Source organism: Arachis hypogaea, chromosome 17, assembly GCF_003086295.3.
Source record: "Arachis hypogaea cultivar Tifrunner chromosome 17, arahy.Tifrunner.gnm2.J5K5, whole genome shotgun sequence".
In the NCBI taxonomy this organism is placed as follows: domain Eukaryota; kingdom Viridiplantae; phylum Streptophyta; class Magnoliopsida; order Fabales; family Fabaceae; genus Arachis; species Arachis hypogaea.
The window spans coordinates 83,407,673-83,427,872 of record NC_092052.1 but is presented as its reverse complement, the minus strand read 5'-3'; the positions used below and the strand labels follow the sequence as shown (position 1 = coordinate 83,427,872).

General features: G+C 38.9%; 2 non-coding genes across 2 annotated transcripts; one reads left to right on the top strand and one right to left on the bottom strand.

Moving 5' to 3' along the window:
• The first annotated feature begins 1,408 nt into the window (after window positions 1-1,408).
• On the top strand, window positions 1,409-1,512 carry LOC112768819 (small nucleolar RNA R71). Its single transcript, XR_003186205.1, has one exon. It is a non-coding gene; the product is annotated as a small nucleolar RNA R71 (small nucleolar RNA).
• Window positions 1,513-15,640: 14,128 nt separating this feature from the next.
• LOC112767643 (small nucleolar RNA R71) lies at window positions 15,641-15,748 on the bottom strand. Its single transcript, XR_003185084.1, has one exon. It is a non-coding gene; the product is annotated as a small nucleolar RNA R71 (small nucleolar RNA).
• Between the last annotated feature and the right edge of the window lie 4,452 nt (window positions 15,749-20,200).

The following is a 20,200-nucleotide window of genomic DNA, read 5'->3' as shown; positions in this document are numbered from 1 at the left end:
CTGCCAGCCTGATGACTACATCTGTGGGCATTATCTCATTGATCTTCAGCCTTTTCACCAGGGATAAAGGCATTAAGTTGATGCTTGCTCCCAAATTGCAGAGTGCTTTATCAAAAATTGTTCCTCCTATGGCACAGGGGACATGAAAACTTCTTGGATCTTTTCTTTTTGTAGGCAACTGTGGTTGAATGAGGGCACTGCACTCCTTGTTTATCACTATAGTTTGGCCTCCTTTGAGTGAGCTTTTCCTGGGAAGCAGCTCCTTCATATACTTGATGTATGTAGGCATGTGTTGAATAGTCTTGATGAATGGTATATTGACATGCAGAGATGCAAACAAATCTAGAAACCTTGAGTATATTCTCTTCTCCACAGCACCATTGAGCAGTTGGGGAAAAGGTGCATAGAGTCTCAGCAGCTCCTGTTTTGAGATTTCTGGTTCTTGGTAATCTTTTTCCTTCTTCTCTACTGAGGTATCTTCAGGTTGTTCTGACAGCTTGCTTGGCTTGTCCTCAGTCTCCTTATCACTTATAGTGACCATCTTGCAATCTTCCCATCTTACTTTCTTTGTTTCACCTCTCAGATTCTTCTCTGTGTCACTTGGGAATCCATCTGTGGGTTTGGAAATTTGCTCAGAGAGGTACCCCACTTGAGATTCCAACCTCTTGATTGTGTCTCCTGGTTCTTGAAACTGGCTCGCACTTCCCCCTTGAACACCTTGTTGTCTTGAATCTCCTTGCCTATGCCTTCAAGTAGGTTCTCAATCCTTGAGAGTCTGTCATCAAATAATTGTAGATCGGGATTAGAGGTGGAAGGATGAGGTAAGTTATTTTGGTTTTGATGTGGATGTGGAGAGGTGTTGTTATGGGGGTGTTGATATGGTCTAGATGTGAAATGTTGGTGGCTTGCATTGTTGGGATTTGGGCGTCTTTGATCAAGGCTTTGGTCTTGTTGATTTCCCCACCCAAAGTTTGGGTGATTCCTCCATCCAGGGTTGTAGGTCTTGGAGTATGGATCATGGTTTTGCCTAGGTGAATTCCCAATGTAGTTGACTTGCTCATGACTTCCCTCTGCTTCTTCATTCACTCCTTCTTGGGTTGTTGATGAAGTAGTGATTGCTGCTACTTGGTTCCTCTTCATCTTCTTGGTTAGGTCAGCCAGTTGCTTGGTGATAAGCTTGTTCTGAGCCAGCAGAGCATCTACATTGTTTAGCTCCATCACTCCTCTAGTGTTCCCTCTTTCGGAAGCATAGAAGTAGTCATTCTCTGCTACAGTTTCAATGACATCTATGGCCTCCTCAATGGTCTTCTTCTTGTTCAAAGATCCTCCGGATGAATGGTCTACGGCCTTCTTTGACTCATAAGAGAGCCCTTCATAGAAAATGTGCAGCTGCACCCATTCGTTGAACATGTCAGGTGGACACCTCCTTGTTAGGTCCTTAAACCTCTCCCATGCTTCATACAGAGTCTCACTATCTTGTTGACTGAAAGTTTGGACCTCAGCTCTCAGCCTATTGATTCGTTGAGGGGGGTAAAATCTTGCTAAGAATTTGGTCACCACATCTTCCCAAGTTGTCAAGCTCTCCTTTGGAAAAGACTCCAGCCACTTGGCTACCTTATCCTTGAGTGAGAATGGAAATAAGAGCAGTCTATAGGCGTCAGGATGAACACCATTAGACTTCACTGTGTCACATATTCTCAGGAAGGTGGTTAGATGTTGATTGGGGTCTTCTTGGACACTTCCTCCGAACGAACAGTTGTTCTGAACAAGGGTAATGAGCTGTGGTTTTAGTTCAAAATTGTTGGCATGGATGGTTGGCTTTTGAATGCTACTTCCACAGTTTCCTGGGTTTGGATTGATGTAAGAGCCTAAAACTCTTCGATCCTCCCCAGCATGATTTGCTCGACCTCCTTCGCCATGGTTGTGAGCCTCTTCTTCATGATGGTTCTCCATGTTTTCTTCCATGTTTGGTTCAAAGTATTCCTCCTCTTCCTCAACACCAACTACTTTCTTTCCTCTTGCTTCCCTCCTTAATCTAAGGAAGGTTCTCTCAGGTTCAAAATCAAAGGAAGTTGAAGCCCCGCTTCTTCTCCTTGTCATACAACCAACAAGTACAAGCAAGGAAAATAGACGCAGAAAGTATTTCTGTCAGAATGACTGTTAGTGTGAGTGATGTAATATATTAAACAGTTAGTGGGTTAGTGAAATGAATTGTAAATAACAAAGAAAGATGTAGGGGGAAGGGAGGAAATTAACTCAAATAGAAAGTAAATGACTCAAACGGAAAATTAAATCAAACAAAAATAAAATGCTCAATCTAGTTATCCTCCAATTTAATCATTGTTGATGCACAATCAATCCTCGGCAACGGCGCCATAAACTTGATGCATGGAAAACTTGTCTCATAACAAATTTCCTTCGGCAAGTGTACCGAATTTGTCGTCAAGTAAAAACTCACAATAGAGTGAGGTCGAATCCCACAGGGATTGATTGATCAAGCAACTTTAGTTAGAGGAATGTTCTAGTTAAGCGAATCAGAATTTGGGTTGAGAATTGCAAAAAATTAAATGGCGGGAAAGTAAATAATAGAAAAGTAAATGCTAGAAATAAAGAGCTGAATGTAAATGACGGAAAGTAAATTGCAGAAGCTTAAATGGGAATGGGGTAATTGCTCATAAAAGTAAATGACAGAAATTAAAGATAATGGGTAAGATCAGAAATAAGGAGTTCATTGGGCTCAGGAGATGTTGCATTCTCTGGATCAATTTTATTTTCATCTCTTCCTCAATCAATGCACTCATTGATCTCCTTGGCAATCTTAAGTGATCGAATTACAATTCCTTGTAATTCAATCTCTCAAATCTTGATCAATAGCCAATTCCTTGGTCAATTGCTCATGAGAAGAGATGAAGTATGGTCACTGATTATACCACATGCATTTCCCAAATCAAGTGTTGAGAGGATTATAGTCACATATCCATCCAAACCCAATTTGGTCCAGCATGAGAAAGCATTTCTAGCATGATCTCTTCATTCCTCTTTCAAGGTTCAGAAGAGATCCAAGTTTGAATAGCTTCTTTTCCAAGATAACTACCCAATTGGATGAAGATCGAAAGCTTTCAAGTAAAATCAAGAGAAAAGATAGAAGAAGAATAATGAAAACTAGTATTGATCCATCAAATTACAACAGAGCTCCCTAACCCAATGAAAGGGGTTTAGTTGTTCATAGCTCAGGAAAATAAAAAAAAAGATGGAGAATACATTATGAAACTAGAAGTGCAGAGAAAGTAAAATACAGAGAGTAGTCCTATGACAAGAGGCTCCCTATAATTTCCAACTCCCCAAAATAATTCAAAGCTACTCCTATATATAATACTCTTCTGATCTTCTAGTTGGCTCTTCAAGTCTTGGGTATGGGCCTTTGGATCTTGAGTTTGAAGCAGTTATCTTCTTCATTGGGCTTGGCTTTACTTGCAGAGAAAAAGTGTGAAGTGGGCAGAGACTTTAGCTCAGGACGTTAGTGGTGTTAACGTTCAGTGAAAATATGGGTTCGAGAACGTTAGTGACAATTACCTTTTTCACTAACGTTCCTCACCAGAGTAAGAGCCACGTTAACTTCAACGTTAGTGGTACAAACGTTGCCACTAACGTTGCCTCTATGTCCTTCGCACACGTTATTGGGACTCACCTTTCCCAGTAACGTTGAGAAGTCTCCCCCTTCCTTACGTTAGAGTCCACGTTAGTTAACTTAGTTAACGTGGCTCTTTTAACGTAGGCTTGCCAACCTTCGAGAACGTTAGTAAAACTTATCTTTGTCACTAACGTTCCAATGTGCCCTTAGCTCCCACGTTAGAGTCCACGTTAACTAGGTTAACGTGGCCTCTAACGTGGCTGTGCTAGCCATCTCCAACGTTAGTGACAAGGGTGAATGTCACTAACGTTGGCTCATCATCTCTCCTCCTCACGTTAGCTTCCACGTTAACTAAGTTAACGTGGGAGTTAACGTGGCTCATTGTGGCTTGTGTGGCCTCCTTCCAACATTAGTGACAATGTTAGGTGTCACTAACGTTGGCGATCACCTTCCTTCTTCACGTTAGCTTCCACGTTAACTAGGTTAACGTGGGAGTTAACATGGCTTATTGGGGCTTGTGTGGGTTAATCCCAACATTAGTGACAATGTTTGGTGTTACTAACGTTGTCGACCACCTAATTTCTTCACATTAGCTTCCACGTTAACTAGGTTAACGTGGGAGTTAACGTGGCTTATTGTTACTTGGCCAACGTTAGTGACAAAGTTGAATGTCACTAACGTTGGCTTCCCCTTTACCTCTTAATGTTAGAGGCCACGTTAACTAAGTTAACGTGGCTCTTAACGTGGCCACTTATGAGCTTGGTCCAACGTTAGTGATAATGTTAAGTGTCACTAACGTTGGCTCCCTTTCCTTTCTTCCACGTTAGAGTTCACGTTAACTACTCTTAACGTGGGAAATGATGGCTTCGAGAGCGTTATTGGCGATTACTTTTCTCATTAACTTTGCAAGTTACTCCCATTCCACGTTAGTGCCCACGTTAGTGTAACTAACGTAGCCACTAATGTGGTTCTTCTTTGCTTCCTTTGTCCTGAAATCAAGCAATAAAGTGCATCAAAGTTCTAGTCCAAGTCATGGGAAATGCAACATCAAATTTGTCATTAAATTCATGCAAAATCCTCATGAAATCATGTAAAGTGCACAATGTATGCTTGAATCAAGATGTAAGTGAATATCTACCCAAAACTAGCTTATTTTCTAAGGAAATGCATGAAACTACCCTAAAAACAGTAAAGAAAAGGTCAGTGAAACTAACCAAAATGCCCTGGCATCAATACACAATCTCTATCTTAAGCTAACCAAAGATTTAAATAGGGTAATTAATTGTTTTTCCTCTTAAGACTAGTGATGTGGTAATATAAAGAACAAAAAGGGGGTTAAAAAGGCTCAATGTGGTAAACAAAGGTAAATAGAATGGTAGGCTATTTGGGATAAGTGAGCTAATATCAAATGATGGCCTCAATCACATATAAGCATGAACATACATTAACTAATGGACATATAGAATGGAACAAACCATAGATTGCAATCATATAGAAGAAAACACACAAGAATAAAATTTATGGTTAAATAATGTAACCATATAATTAAGCTCAAAATCTCACAGGTTGTGTGTTCTTAGCCATAATTCATGTTCCAAATTACAATCTTCAAACAAGTTTAAGACAATTTTTTTTAATTTGAATTAGTGAAATACTATAAAATGGGGTCTTGAAAAGAAACTCATTACTTTAACCAAGAAGACATACATGCAAACAATTATTATCATGCAATCTATCCTACCTAAAAAAAGAAAAACTAAAATGTTGGTGTTAAAAGAGAGAGATTACCTCCGGAAGTCAGGGACTGACCTCTGGAAGCATCGCCTCCGTTGTCTGGTTTGCCATGGCTCCCTGTGCTACTGGATGAAGGGGAATCCGGGGTGTCCTTTTGTTTTGGAGGTGGGTGGGTACCAACTATGAGTTCCTTCAGATAGTTGTATCGGCGCTTGTTACGGTGCTCCATTTGCTCCATCCACCGGTCTTGCCGGTCGAACCGCTCAAGGATCTGAAGGAACATCTGATAGGTGGATGGTGCTTGTGGTGTAGATGACGATGGAGTAGAAGAAGGAGGAGTATCCAAAGATGGGCCTGCAGGCCGGCTCGCAGATAGAACTGGTGGCCTGATGTACTTCCCATTCAGGACATACTGGTCGGCCCTAGGGATAATGACCTTGTGATGACAAGTCATTTTAGCCTAGTTTCAGTAGCCTTTTTCTTTTGTTTTCAATGGAATTATGCACTTTCTTGAGCCATAAGCAAGCCAATTGGGTAGATTTTCATGTTTCCTTTGATTTAATCAACCATGTATGAGTTCATGCTATTTCATGAAATTTTATGCTATAATTGTCACATATTATGAAAGAATGAATATCTCATGATTTTGAGCATAGCTTTGATGTGTTTGGTTGATTAATGATAGGTGAAGAAAGCTTGGTGAAAGGTTGAAGCAAGAAGGAATGGTTAGGAGGAAGAGAGGACAAAAAGTTTGAGCAAAAGTTTGCCTCAAACTTTAGCTCAAACTTTTGGATTAATTGAAAATGAACCAGGGAGCAAAAAGCTGGACCAAAAGTTAGCCTCAAACTTTTTGGCTAACTTTTGGGCAAAAAGCTGGAGCAAAAGTTAGCCTCAAACTTTTTGGCTAACTTTTGGCATCACAAATCAACACCCTGGAGAGCAAAAGTTTGCGCCAACGTTAGCCTCTAACTTTTTGGCTAACGTTGGCGCCATGAGTATGCAAGGGGAGGCCAACGTTGGAGCAAAAGTTAGACCCCTAACTTTTGCCCCAACGTTGGTATCAGCAAAGAAGGGTGGCTGATGTGAAAAGTTGGAGTAAAAGTTAGCCTCCAACTTTTACTCCAACTTTTACTCAAGCTTTCATGATTCCAACCCGGTTCAATTTGGTTCTTCTCCAAACTCCAAGAGCAATCAACCAAGGCCTCTATCAACCCAATTCCATCAAGAGCAAAGGCCCAATTGAAGGCTTGAAGACCATTTGAAGAAAGTGTATAAATAGCATAGGATTTAAGTTTTTCGGGGAGCTTCCTTTTTAGAATTTTTCAATACTTGCAGCAGAGAGCTCAATTTTACATTCTAGCATTGTTATTTTAATTCAAGAGAATTGGGGAGGAGAATTGATCTCTCTTCTTCCTTGTTCTTGCCCAGCACTCTTTAATTTTCTTGCTTCGGATCTTGGGTGGAGAATTGAAGAACTTCTGTTTCAATCTCACCTTGGGATCTTGTTTAATTCTCTGCTTAATTGAATTTTATTTTCTGTTACTTGCTCTCTCATCTACTTTCTCTGCAATTTACATTTCCTTTGCAATTACTCTTGTTGGATCTAGGAAGGCATTGAGATCTAGACTTGGTTATCTAGTCTCTTGGGTCCTGAGATCTGAATTCCAATTTTACATCCTCTGTTTAATGTTTTCCAATCTCATTTACATTTCTGTTTTAAGATCCGGTTCAATCCAAGTCATTTTCTATTTCTCTGTTTGTTGAATTTTACTTTTCCTTGTTTAATTTCTGCAAATCCAATTCCCAATTCCCTTTACAATTCAAGCCATTTACATTTCTTGCACTTTAAGATTCTGCAATTTACATTTCTTGCGTTCTAAGTTTCTGCCATTTAATTTCTTGTTCTTTAAGATTCAGCACTTTAAATTTCAGTTCTCTTTAATTTCATGCCAATTACCCATTCCCTTTACTTTCCATGCGATTTAAATTCTGCAATTCACAAATCTCTCAACCAAATCTTGATTTGCTTGACTAAATCAACCACCAAACTAAAATTGCTCAATCCTTCAATCCCTGTAGGATCGACCTCACTCCCGTGAGTTATTATTACTTGATGTGACCCGGTGCACTTGCCGGTTAGATTTGGGTGTTTTGGAGAAATTTGTTTTTCCACAAAAATATCCCATCAAGTTTTTGGCGCCGTTGCCGGGGATTGATTAGATTGACAATGATTAAGTGAGGTGACAATTTAGATCAAGCACTTTTTCTTTAATTTTTGACTGACACACTAACTGTTTGAACTTTTGCCTGAGCTAATTGAAACCTCACTTTAGCAATAGAGTGTAGTTTTCTTGGTTTATCTTGCTGAATATGATTCTCATAGCTTGATAAATAAACGAGAGAAGTGATTTTCGTTCATTAATCTCTCAAGTTTACCAACTGTTTGACACAAGGTGTCAACTAATCCTCTGACTACATTCGGGCATGAGAATATCCAATTTTCATTTGGATCGTTTGTGATTGTGCAGGTCATGGAGGAAAGGAATCCTACAGCAAGAGGAGAAAAACTGAGGCATTATGATTTCCAGCCTCCATAATCAAAGAGCAAGATGTCAAGCTAGTGACAATAAAAGAGCGCTTGTTGGGAGGCAACCCAACCGGAGGTAACCATCTCTTCATATCTATTTTAATAAAAAGGCTAATTAGTTTTATCTATATTGCAAGAAGCTAAGTTTGGTGTTACACACCAAAACAATATAAAGGAGAATGAAAGATTCTAAGTTTGGTGTTCCACCAAAATCCCATCATAAAACACATTCTCACTTTCTGCATAATGCTGGCTTCAAGCATGTTGGATGAACTAGTTAACTATTCTGCTGTTTCCTAGTTTTCAGTTTTATTGCTTTTGAAAAAGAAAAAAAAAAGAGTTTTACACATGGTTAATCTGATGCATGAGAACCATTGGCAAGGTACTAAGTTTGGTGTTCCCACACCAAAGTAAGTACAAAGGCCCACAAATAAATCATGCATGCTAACCATTTCTCAAGTACTTGGGGAACAAGCAACTTTCAATATCATTGCAGAGCATCATACAAGCTTTTGGGAGGATTAAGCATCATCAACCAAAAAAATGAAAGAGGAATATGTGGATCAATGATGATGATGATGAGGAGTAAAGCAAGCGAACTCCAAAAGGTTGTATTGTTAAGTGATTATCTTACATCAAACACTGCTATGATTGAGAGTGGTTTAGTTTCCATGATTATCTGTCTGTTTAGCATGGTTTTTTTTCTGCAATTCAATAAGCAAGATGCTTGATCATTCACAATATTTTTCTCTTCAAAACTTGTTTGCACTCAATGTTCAAAAATTGCATCACATGAAAGTTCTTTGAAAAGAAGGATTGAGGAATTAAACAATTTTGAGGAAAGCAAAAGATTAGAAGAAGTGGTAGTTCTAGTTGTATGATTATGTATTGAGGTTGCATGCTTGTGAAAACTTGCATGGGAGCTCATAGGCAGGACAGGAAGTTCAAAGAAGTATTGTGGAGATTCTCAAAAATTTATTGATCCAAGAAGCAGCAAACAAAACAAAAGAAAGAAAAGAAAATTCAAAAACAAAAAGAACATGGCCCAAGGCTCTGAGCATCAATTACTAGGCAGAAAAAGAAAGAAGAAACAATGACTCAAAGAGTTGTTAGCCTAGTAAATGCTTGTGGTTGAGTTGTGTCAAAGAAAGAGGCTTGAGCAAGTAAATCCTTAGGGGTGCTTTAACACCTAATACCTTAAAACCAACTGGTTTAGGAGTATTGATTGAAACCTTATCTAAAGAGCCGCTTTGAGACATGACACTTAGAGTCGAGGCCAAAGCACAGAAATTATAAGCTGCTTCAAGGTGACTACATATAAAGAGATCTCCATGATACCATTTGGATGAAAATCCTAAGACCTAAGACTCCCAATATGTGAGGACTAGTAAGCACTGAAGCCCTTGTATGAGCATATAATTTAGAGTTCACCCCACTGTTACTTGATCACTTCACTCACAGGACTTTACAAGTTGTTCTTCAATCCATCTTAAATGAAAGAACCATTGAGCATAATTCATTCCTTGCTTGGGGACAAGCAAGCTTTAAGTTTGGTGTTGTGATGACAAGTCATTTTAGCCTAGTTTCACTAGCCTTTTTCTTTTGTTTTCAATGGAATTATGCACTTTCTTGAGCCATAAGCAAGCCAATTGGGTAGATTTTCATGTTTCCTTTGATTTAATCAACCATGTATGAATTCATGCTATTTCATGAAATTTTATGCTATAATTGTCACATATTATGAAAGAATGAATATCTCATGATTTTGAGCATAGCTTTGATGTGTTTGGTTGATTAATGATAGGTGAAGAAAGCTTGGAGAAAGGTTGAAGCAAGAAGGAATGGTTAGGAGGAAGAGAGGACAAAAAGTTTGAGCAAAAGTTTGCCTCAAACTTTAGCTCAAACTTTTGGATTAATTGAAAATGAACCAGGGAGCAAAAAGCTGGACCAAAAGTTAGCCTCAAACTTGTTGGCTAACTTTTGGGCAAAAAGCTGGAGCAAAAGTTAGCCTCAAACTTTTTGGCTAACTTTTGGCATCACAAATCAACACCCTGGAGAGCAAAAGTTTGCGCCAACGTTAGCCCCTAACTTTTTGGCTAACGTTGGCGCATGAAAAACACACCCTGGAGAGCAAAAGTTTGCGCCAACGTTAGCCTCTAACTTTTTGGCTAACGTTGGCGCCATGAGTATGCAAGGGGAGGCCAACGTTGGAGCAAAAGTTAGACCCCTAACTTTTGCCCCAACGTTGGTATCAGCAAAGAAGGGTGGCTGATGTGAAAAGTTGGAGTAAAAGTTAGCCTCCAACTTTTACTCCAACTTTTACTCAAGCTTTCATGATTCCAACCCGGTTCAATTCGGTTCTTCTCCAAACTCCAAGAGCAATCAACCAAGGCCTCTATCAACCCAATTCCATCAAGAGCAAAGGCCCAATTGAAGGCTTGAAGACCATTTGAAGAAAGTGTATAAATAGCATAGGATTTAAGTTTTTCGGGGAGCTTCCTTTTTAGAATTTTTCAATACTTGCAGCAGAGAGCTCAATTTTACATTCTAGCATTGTTATTTTAATTCAAGAGAATTGGGGAGGAGAATTGATCTCTCTTCTTCCTTGTTCTTGCCCAGCACTCTTTAATTTTCTTGCTTCGGATCTTGGGTGGAGAATTGAAGAACTTCTGTTTCAATCTCACCTTGGGATCTTGTTTAATTCTCTGCTTAATTGAATTTCATTTTCTGTTACTTGCTCTCTCATCTACTTTCTCTGCAATTTACATTTCCTTTGCAATTACTCTTGTTGGATCTAGGAAGGCATTGAGATCTAGACTTGGTTATCTAGTCTCTTGGGTCCTTAGATCTGAATTCCAATTTTACATCCTCTGTTTAATGTTTTCCAATCTCATTTACATTTCTGTTTTAAGATCCGGTTCAATCCAAGTCATTTTCTATTTCTCTGTTTGTTGAATTTTACTTTTCCTTGTTTAATTTCTGCAAATCCAATTCCCAATTCTCTTTACAATTCAAGCCATTTACATTTCTTGCACTTTAAGATTCTGCAATTTACATTTCTTGCGTTCTAAGTTTCTGCCATTTAATTTCTTGTTCTTTAAGATTCAGCACTTTAAATTTCAGTTCTCTTTAATTTCATGCCAATTACCCATTCCCTTTACTTTCCATGCAATTTAAATTCTGCAATTCACAAATCTCTCAACCAAATCTTGATTCGCTTGACTAAATCAACCACCAAACTAAAATTGCTCAATCCTTCAATCCCTGTGGGATCGACCTCACTCCCGTGAGTTATTATTACTTGATGCGACCCGGTGCACTTGCCGGTTAGATTTGGGTGTTTTGGAGAAATTCGTTTTTCCACAAAAATATCCCATCACCTTCGTGTCTCCTGCCCGATAGGACACACCTGCTGTAGAGACTAAATTTGAAACCAATGCAGGGAAAGGCAGGTTACCCGCTATCTGCATGTGTCCCATGGCCTGTCGAATGTGTCGGGACAGGTTAAGAGGTTGCTCTATTAGGATGCACCAGATGAGAACAGCCATGCCTGCTGTGAAGGTCGACTCTGAGTGCTCTGAAAGATATAGTGGGACATAATCTGTGCCCACACGTGAGCCTCCAAGGTAAACGATTGGGCTGAGATGTGATGAGCGGATAATTTATACGCTTTTTGACATTGTTTTTAGTATGTTTTTAGTAGGATCTAGTTACTTTTAGGGATGTTTTTAATAGATTTTGTGTTAAATTCACATTTCTGGACTCTACTATGAGTTTGTGTGTTTTTCTGTGATTTCAGGTATTTTCTGGCTGAAATTGAGGGACTTGAGCAGAAATCAGATTCAGAGGTTGAAAAAGGACTGCTGATGCTGTTGGATTCTGACCTCCCTGCACTCAAAGTGGATTTTCTGGAGCTACAGAACTCGAAATGGCGCGCTTCTAATTGCGTTGGAAAGTAGACATCCAGGGCTTTCCAGAAATATATAATAGTCCATACTTTGGCCAAGAATTGACGACGTAAACTGGCGTTCAACGCCAGCCTTCTGCCCAAATCTGGCGTCCAGCGCCAGAAAAGGATCCAAAACCAGAGTTGAACGCCCAAACTGGCACAGAAACTGGCGTTCAACTCCACAAATGGCCTCTGCACGTGCAACACTTAAGCTCAGCCCAAACACACACCAAGTGGGCCCCGGAAGTGGATTTATACATCAAATACTTATTCATGTAAACCCTAGTAGCTAGTTTATTATAAATAGGACCTCTTACTATTGTATTAGGCATCTTTGGACGCCTGGTTCTTAGATCAGAGGGGCTGGCCATTCGGCCATGCCTGGACCTTTCACTTATGTATTTTCAACGGTAGAGTTTCTACACTCCATAGATTAAGGTGTGGAGCTCTGCTGTTCCTTAAAGATTAATGCAAAGTACTACTGTTTTCTATTCAATTCTTCTTATTTCACTTCTAAGATATCCATTCGCACCCAAGAACGTGATGAAGGTGATGATTATGTGTGACGCTCATCATCCTTCTCCCTTATGAACGCGTGCCTGACAAACACTTCTGTTCTACATGAATTAAGCTAGAATGAGTATCTCTTAGATCTCCTAACCAGAATCTTCGTGGCGTAAGCTAGAATGATGGCGGCATTCAAGAGAATCCGGAAGGTCTAAACCTTGTCTGTGGTATTCCGAGTAGGATTCAATGATTGAATGACTGTGACGAGCTCCTAACTCGCGATTGCAGGGCGTTAGTGATAGACGCAAAAGGATAGTAAATCCTATTCCAGCATGATCGAGAACCGACAGATGAATAGCCGTGCCGTGACAGGGTGCGTGAGCATATTATTCACTGAGAGGATAAGATGAAGCCATTGACAAGGGTGATGCCTCCAGACGATTAGCCGTGCCGTGACAGGGCATTGGATCATTTTCCCGTGAGATGACCGAAAGTAGCCATTGACAGTGGTGATGTATCACATAAAGCCAGCCATGGAAAGGAGTAAGACTGATTGGATGAAGATAGCAGGAAAGCAGAGGTTCAGAGGAACGAAAAGCATCTCCATTCGCTTATCTGAAATTCCTACCAATGATTTACATAAGTACCTCTATCCCTATTCTTTTATTTATTATTCGAAAACTCCATAATTATTTTATATCCGCCTGACTGAGATTTACAAGGTGACCATAGCTTGCTTCATACCAACAAGCTCCGTGGGATTCGACCCTTACTCACGTAAGGTATTACTTGGACGACCCAGTGCACTTGCTGGTTAGTTGTATCGAAGTTGTGACAATTATGAATTAAGATCAGAGCACCAAGCTTTGGAGCCATTACCAGGGATTGTTCAAGCCTGGACATCACAATTTCGTGCACCAAGTTTTTGGCGCCGTTGCCGGGCATTGTTCGAGTTTGGACAACTGACGGCTCATCTTGTTGCTCAGATTAGGTAATTTTCTTTTTGTTTTATTTTCAAAAATTTTTCAAAAATCTTTCAAAATTTTCTCCTTTGTTTTCGAAAAAAAATGTTTTCAAAAATAAATTATTCTATGGCTTCAGAATTTTTAAGAATGAATTCTAGTGTTTCATGAAGCATGTTGAAGCCTCGCTGGCTGTAAAGCCATGTCTCAATCCTTATACTCAAGAGAAGAGCTTCTTTATCTTTCTTAGCCAATTGGCTGTTGAATGTAAGGAATGTCAGGCGTGTCATGTCTGAGTTACATACTAAAGCTTGGCTGGCTATTAAGCCATGCCTGACCCTTTGATTGGAGCTTTAGAGCATAAGATTCCTGGAATTCATGTTGAAAAATTTGGAATCCTTATTTTTTCTTTTTCATATAAATTTTCGAAAAATATAAAATAAAAATCCAAAAAAATTTAGAAAATCATAAAAATCAAAAATATTTTTGTGCTCTTGTTTGAGTCTTGAGTCATATCATAAGTTTGGTGTCAATTGCATATGCATCTTGCATTTTTTTCGAAAATATCATGCATTCATAGTGTTCTTCATGATCTTCAAGTTGTTCTTGGTAAGTCTTCTTGTTTGATCTTGATGATTTTTTGTTTCGTGTCTTTTCATGTTTATCATATGCATTCTTGAATTCTTAGTGCGTAAGCATTAAAGAATTCAAAGTTTGGTGTCTTGTATGTTTTCTTTGCATTAAAATTTTTTCAAAATTGTGTCTATGATATTCATCTTGACATTCATGGTGTTCTTGGTGTTCATCTTGACATTCATAGCATTCTTGCATGCATTCATTGTTTTGATCTAAAAATTTCATGCATTGCATAATTTTCATGTTTTTCATAAAAATTTCAAAAATAAAAAAAAAATATCTTTCCCTTTTTCTCTCATCAAATTCGAAAATTTGAGTTGACTTTTTCAAAAGTTTTTAAAATCAAATTGTTTCTTATGAGTCAAATCAAATTTTCAATTTGAAAATCTTATCTTTTTCAAAATCTTTTTCAAAAATCAAATCTTTTTCAAAATTCTTAGTTATTTTCGAAAATTTCAAAAATATTTTTCAAAAATCTTTTTCTTATTTTTATATAAAATTTTCGAAAATAACTAATCAATTAATGTTTTGATTCAAAAATTTCAAGTTTGTTACTTACTTGTTAAGAAAGATTCAAACTTTAAGTTCTAGAATCATATCTTGTGATTTCTTGTGAATCAAGTCATTAATTGTGATTTTAAAAATCAAATCTTTTTCAAAAACTAATTTCAATCATATCTTTTCAAAAATATCTACTTATCTTATCTTTTTCAAAAAAATATCTTCTCAAAATATCTTTTCTAACTTCCTAACTTCTTATCTTTTCAAAATTTGTTTCAACTAACTAACTAACTTTTTGTTTGTTCCTTAACTTTTTCAAAACTACCTAATTAATTCTCTTTCTCTCATTTTTCGAAAATATCTTCCCCCTTTTTCAAAATTTCTTTTTAATTTATTAATTATTTTAATTTTTAAATCTTAATTTTCGAAAATTACTAACATTTTTCAAAAACTATTTTCAAAAATCACTAACTCTTTTTCAAAAATTATTTTCGAAAATTCTCTTCTCTCTCATCTCCTTCTATTTTTTTTTTATTTATTCATCTACTAACATCTCTCCCTCGTTCAAAAAAAAAAAAGATCTCTATTATTATTATTTTTCTGTGCCTTCTTCTTTGTCATATGAGCAGGAGCAAGGACAAGAATATTCTTGTTGAAGCAGATCCAGAACCTGAAAGGACTCTGAATTACAACTAACCAGTAAGCACCTGTTAGGAATTTTCAAACAAGAAGAGGAGATGGCAGCCGAAAATAATAATAATGCAAGGAGGATGCTTGGTGACTTTACTGCACCTAATTCCAATTTACATGGAAGAAGCATCTCCATTCCTGCCATTGGAGCAAACAAATTTGAGCTGAAACCTCAATTAGTTTTTCTGATGCAGCAGAACTGCAAGTTTCATGGACTTCCATCTGAAGATCCTTTTCAGTTCTTAACTGAATTCTTGCAGATATGTGATACTGTTAAGACTAATGGAGTAGATCCTGAAGTCTACAGGCTCATGCTTTTCCCTTTTGCTGTAAGAGACAGAGCTAGATTATGGTTGGATTCTCAACCCAAAGACAGCCTGAACTCTTGGGATAAGCTGGTCACGGCTTTCTTAGCCAAGTACTTTCCTCCTCAAAAGCGGAGCAAGCTTAGAGCTGATGTTCAAACCTTCAGACAGAAAGAAGGTGAATCCCTCTATGAAGCTTGGGAAAGATACAAACAGTTGACCAAAAAGTGTCCTTCTGACATGCTTTCAGAATGGACCATCCTGGATATATTCTATGATGGTTTTATCTGAGCTATCAAAGATGTCACTGGACACTTCTGCAGGTGGATCCATTCACCTAAAGAAAACGCCTGCAGAAGCTCAAGAACTCATTGACATGGTTGCTAATAACCAGTTCATGTACACTTCTGAAAGGAATCCTGTGAGCAATGGGACGCCTATGAAGAAGGGAGTTCTTGAAGTTGATACTCTGAATGCCATATTGGCTCAGAACAAAATATTGACTCAGCAAGTCAATATGATTTCTCAGAGTCTGCATGGAATGCAAGCTGCATCCAACAGTACTCAAGAGACATCTTCTGAAGAAGAAGCCTATGATCCTGAGAACCCTGCAATAGCAGAGGTGAATTACTTAGGTGAACCTTATGGAAACACCTATAACTCAACATGGAGAAATCATCCAAATTTCTCATGGAAGGATCAAAAGCCCCAACAAGGCTTTAATAATGGTGGAAGAAACAGGTTTAGCAATAGCAAGCCTTTTCCATCATCAACTCAGCAACAGACAGAGAACTCTGAACAAAATGCTTCTAATTTAGAAAATCTAGTCTCTGATCTATCTAAGGCCACTGTAAGTTTCATGAATGAAACAAGGTCTTCCATTAGAAATCTGGAAGCACAAGTGGGCCAGCTGAGTAAAAGGATCACTGAAATCCCTCCTAGTACTCTCCCAAGCAATACAGAAGAGAACCCAAAAGGAGAGTGCAAGGCCATTGACATAAGCGCCATGGCCGAACCTCTGAGGAGAGGAGAGGACGTGAATCCCAAGGAGGAGGACCTCCTGGGACGTCCAGTGATCAATAAGGAGCTTCCCTCTGAGGAACCAAAGGACTCTGAGGCTCATCTAGAGACCATAGAGATTCCATTGAACCTCCTTATGCTCTTCATGAGCTCTGATGAGTATTCCTCTTCTGAAGAGAATGAGGATGTCACTGAAGAGCAAACTGCCAAGTTTCTTGGTGCAATCATGAAGCTGAACGCCAAATTGTTTGGCATTGATGCTTGGGAAGTTGAACATCCCTTGTTCATCAATGAACTAAGTGATCTGGATCAACTGACATTGCCTCAGAAGAGACAGGATCCTGGAAAGTTCATAATACCCTGTACCATAGGCACCATGATCTTTAAGGCTCTGTGTGACCTTGGTTCAGGAATAAACCTCATGCCCCTCTCTGTAATAGAGAAACTGGAAATCTATGGGGTGCAAGCTGCTAAAATCTCACTAGAGATGGCAGACAGCTCAAGAAAACAGGCTTATGGACAAGTAGAAGATGTATTAGTAAAGGTTGAGGGCCTTTACATACTTACTGATTTCATAGTCCTGGATACTGGAAAGGAAGAGGATGAATCCATCATCCTAGGAAGACCTTTCCTGGCCACAGCAAGAGCTGTGATTGATGTTGACAGAGGTGAAATAGTCCTTCAATGGAATGAGAACTCCCTTGTATTCAAAACTCAAGGATCTCCCTCTGCAACCATGGAAAGGAAGCTTGAAAAGCTTCTCTCAAAGCAGAGTCAACCAGAGCCCCCACAGTCAAACTCTAAGTTTGGTGTTGGGAGGCCACAACCAAACTCTAAGTTTGGTGTTGAACTCCCATATCCAAACTCTAAGTTTGGTGTTGGAGAGTCTCAACAAAGCTCTGCACATCTGTGAGGCTCCATGAGAGCCCACTGTCAAGCTATTGACATTAAAGAAGCGCTTGTTGGGAGGCAACCCAATGTTTATTTATCTAACTATATTTTTCTTAGTTATGTGTCTTTATAGGTTCATGATCATGAGGAGTCATAAAATAAATATAAAAATTGAAAACGGAATCAAAAACAGCAGAAGAAAAATCACACCCTGGAGGAGCATCTGTCTGGTGTTCAAACGCCAGAACAGAGCATAGTTCTGGCGCTGAACACCCAGAATGGGAGCATCCTGGCGCTGAACGACCAGAACAAGCATGATTCTGGCGTTCAACGCCAGAAATGGCAGCAAAGGGGCGTTGAACGCCCAAAATGGGCACCAACCTGGCGCTGAACGCCCAGAGTTGTGTGCAAGGGCATTTTACATGCCTAAATTGGTGCAGCGATGTAAATGCCTTGACACCTCAGGATCTGTGGACCCCATAGGATCATCTCAGGATCTGTGGACCCCACAGGATCCCCACCTACCTCATCATCTCTCTTTCCATTCATGATCATCCCTTCTTTTTTTCCATTTACCACTCACATCCATACACCCACTACCTTAAAAAATTCAACATCTCTCTCCCACCCAATCCCACCCATATGGCCGAATACACACTCCCATCCATCTCCTCCATATCTTCTTCTTATTCTTCTATTCTTTCTTCTTTTGCTCGAGGGCGAGCAACATTCTAAGTTTGGTGTGGTAAAAGCATAGCTTTTTTGTTTTTTCCATAACCATTGATGGCACCTAAGGCCAGAGAAACCTCTAGAAAGAGGAAAGGGAAGACAAAAGCTTCCATCAAGGGTCTATAGCTCAGTGGTAGAACATTTGACTGCAAATCAAGAGATCCCTGAGATACCTCAGGGGATACATTTTCCTCCACACAATTATTGGAAGCAACTAAGGGTGGAACATCAAGAGCACTCCATCATCCTTCATGAAATCAGAGAAGATCTAAAAGCAATGAAGGAGGAGCAGCAAAGACAAGGAAGAGACATAGAAGAGCTCAAGGACATCACTAAGGTGGACTCATTCCTTGTTCTTACTTTCTCTGTTTTTCGTTTTCTATGTTATATGCTTATCTATGTTTGTGTCTTCATTACATGATCATTAGTAGTTAGTAACTTTGTCTTAAAGTTATAAATGTCCTATGAATCCATCACCTCTCTTAAATGAAAAATGTTTTAATTCAAAAGAACAAGAAGTACATGAGTTTCGAATTTATCCTTGAACTTAGTTTAATTATATTGATGTGGTGACAATGCTTCTTATTTTCTGAATGTATGCTTGAACAGTGCATATGTCTTTTGAAGTTGTTGTTTAAGAATGTTAAATATGTTGGCTCTTGAAAGAATGATGACTAGGAGACATGTTATTTGATAATCTGAAAAATCATAAAAATGATTCTTGAAGCAAGAAAAAGCAGCAAAGAACAAAGCTTGTAGAAAAAAAATAAAAAAATAAAAAATAGGCGAAAAAAAAAATATAGAAAGAAAAAGAAAAAGCAAGCAGAAAAAGCCAAAAGCTCTTAAAACCAAGAGGCAAGAGCAAAAAGCCAATAACCCTTAAAACCAAAAGGCAAGGGCAAATAAAAAGGATCCCAAGGCTTTGAGCATCAGTGGATAGGAGGGCCTAAAAGAATAAAATCCTGGTCTAAGCGGCTAAACCAAGCTGTCCCTAACCATGTGCTTGTGGCGTGTAGGTGTCAAGTGAAAACTTGAGACTGAGCGGTTAAAGTCAAGGTCCAAAGCAAAAAACGAGTGTGCTTAAGAACCCTGGACACCTCTAATTGGGGACTTTAGCAAAGCTGAGTCACAATCTGAAAAGGTTCACCCAATTATGCGTCTGTGGCATTTATGTATCCGGTGGTAATACTGGAAAACAAAGTGCTTAGGGCCACGGCCAAGACTCATAAAATAGCTGTGTTCAAGAATCATCATACTGAACTAAGAGAGTCAATAACACTATTCGAAATCTGAAGTTCCTATAGATGCCAATCATTCTGAACCTCAATGGATAAAGTGAGATGCCAAAACTATTCAAGAGGCAAAAAGCTATAAGTCCCGCTCATATGATTGGAGCTATGTTTCATTGATAGTTTGGAATTTATAGTATATTCTATTCTTTTTATCCTATTTTGATTTTCAGTTGCTTGGGGACAAGCAACAATTTAAGTTTGGTGTTGTGATGAGCGGATAATTTATACGCTTTTTGACATTGTTTTTAGTATGTTTTTAGTAGGATCTAGTTACTTTTAGGGATGTTTTTAATAGATTTTGTGTTAAATTCACATTTCTGGACTCTACTATGAGTTTGTGTGTTTTTCTGTGATTTCAGGTATTTTCTGGCTGAAATTGAGGGACTTGAGCAGAAATCAGATTCAGAGGTTGAAAAAGGACTGCTGATGCTGTTGGATTCTGACCTCCCTGCACTCAAAGTGGATTTTCTGGAGCTACAGAACTCGAAATGGCGCGCTTCCAATTGCGTTGGAAAGTAGACATCCAGGGCTTTCCAGAAATATATAATAGTCCATACTTTGGCCAAGAATTGACGACGTAAACTGGCGTTCAACGCCAGCCTTCTGCCCAAATCTGGCGTCCAGCGCCAGAAAAGGATCCAAAACCAGAGTTGAACGCCCAAACTGGCACAGAAACTGGCGTTCAACTCCATAAATGGCCTCTGCACGTGCAACACTTAAGCTCAGCCCAAACACACACCAAGTGGGCCCCGGAAGTGGATTTATA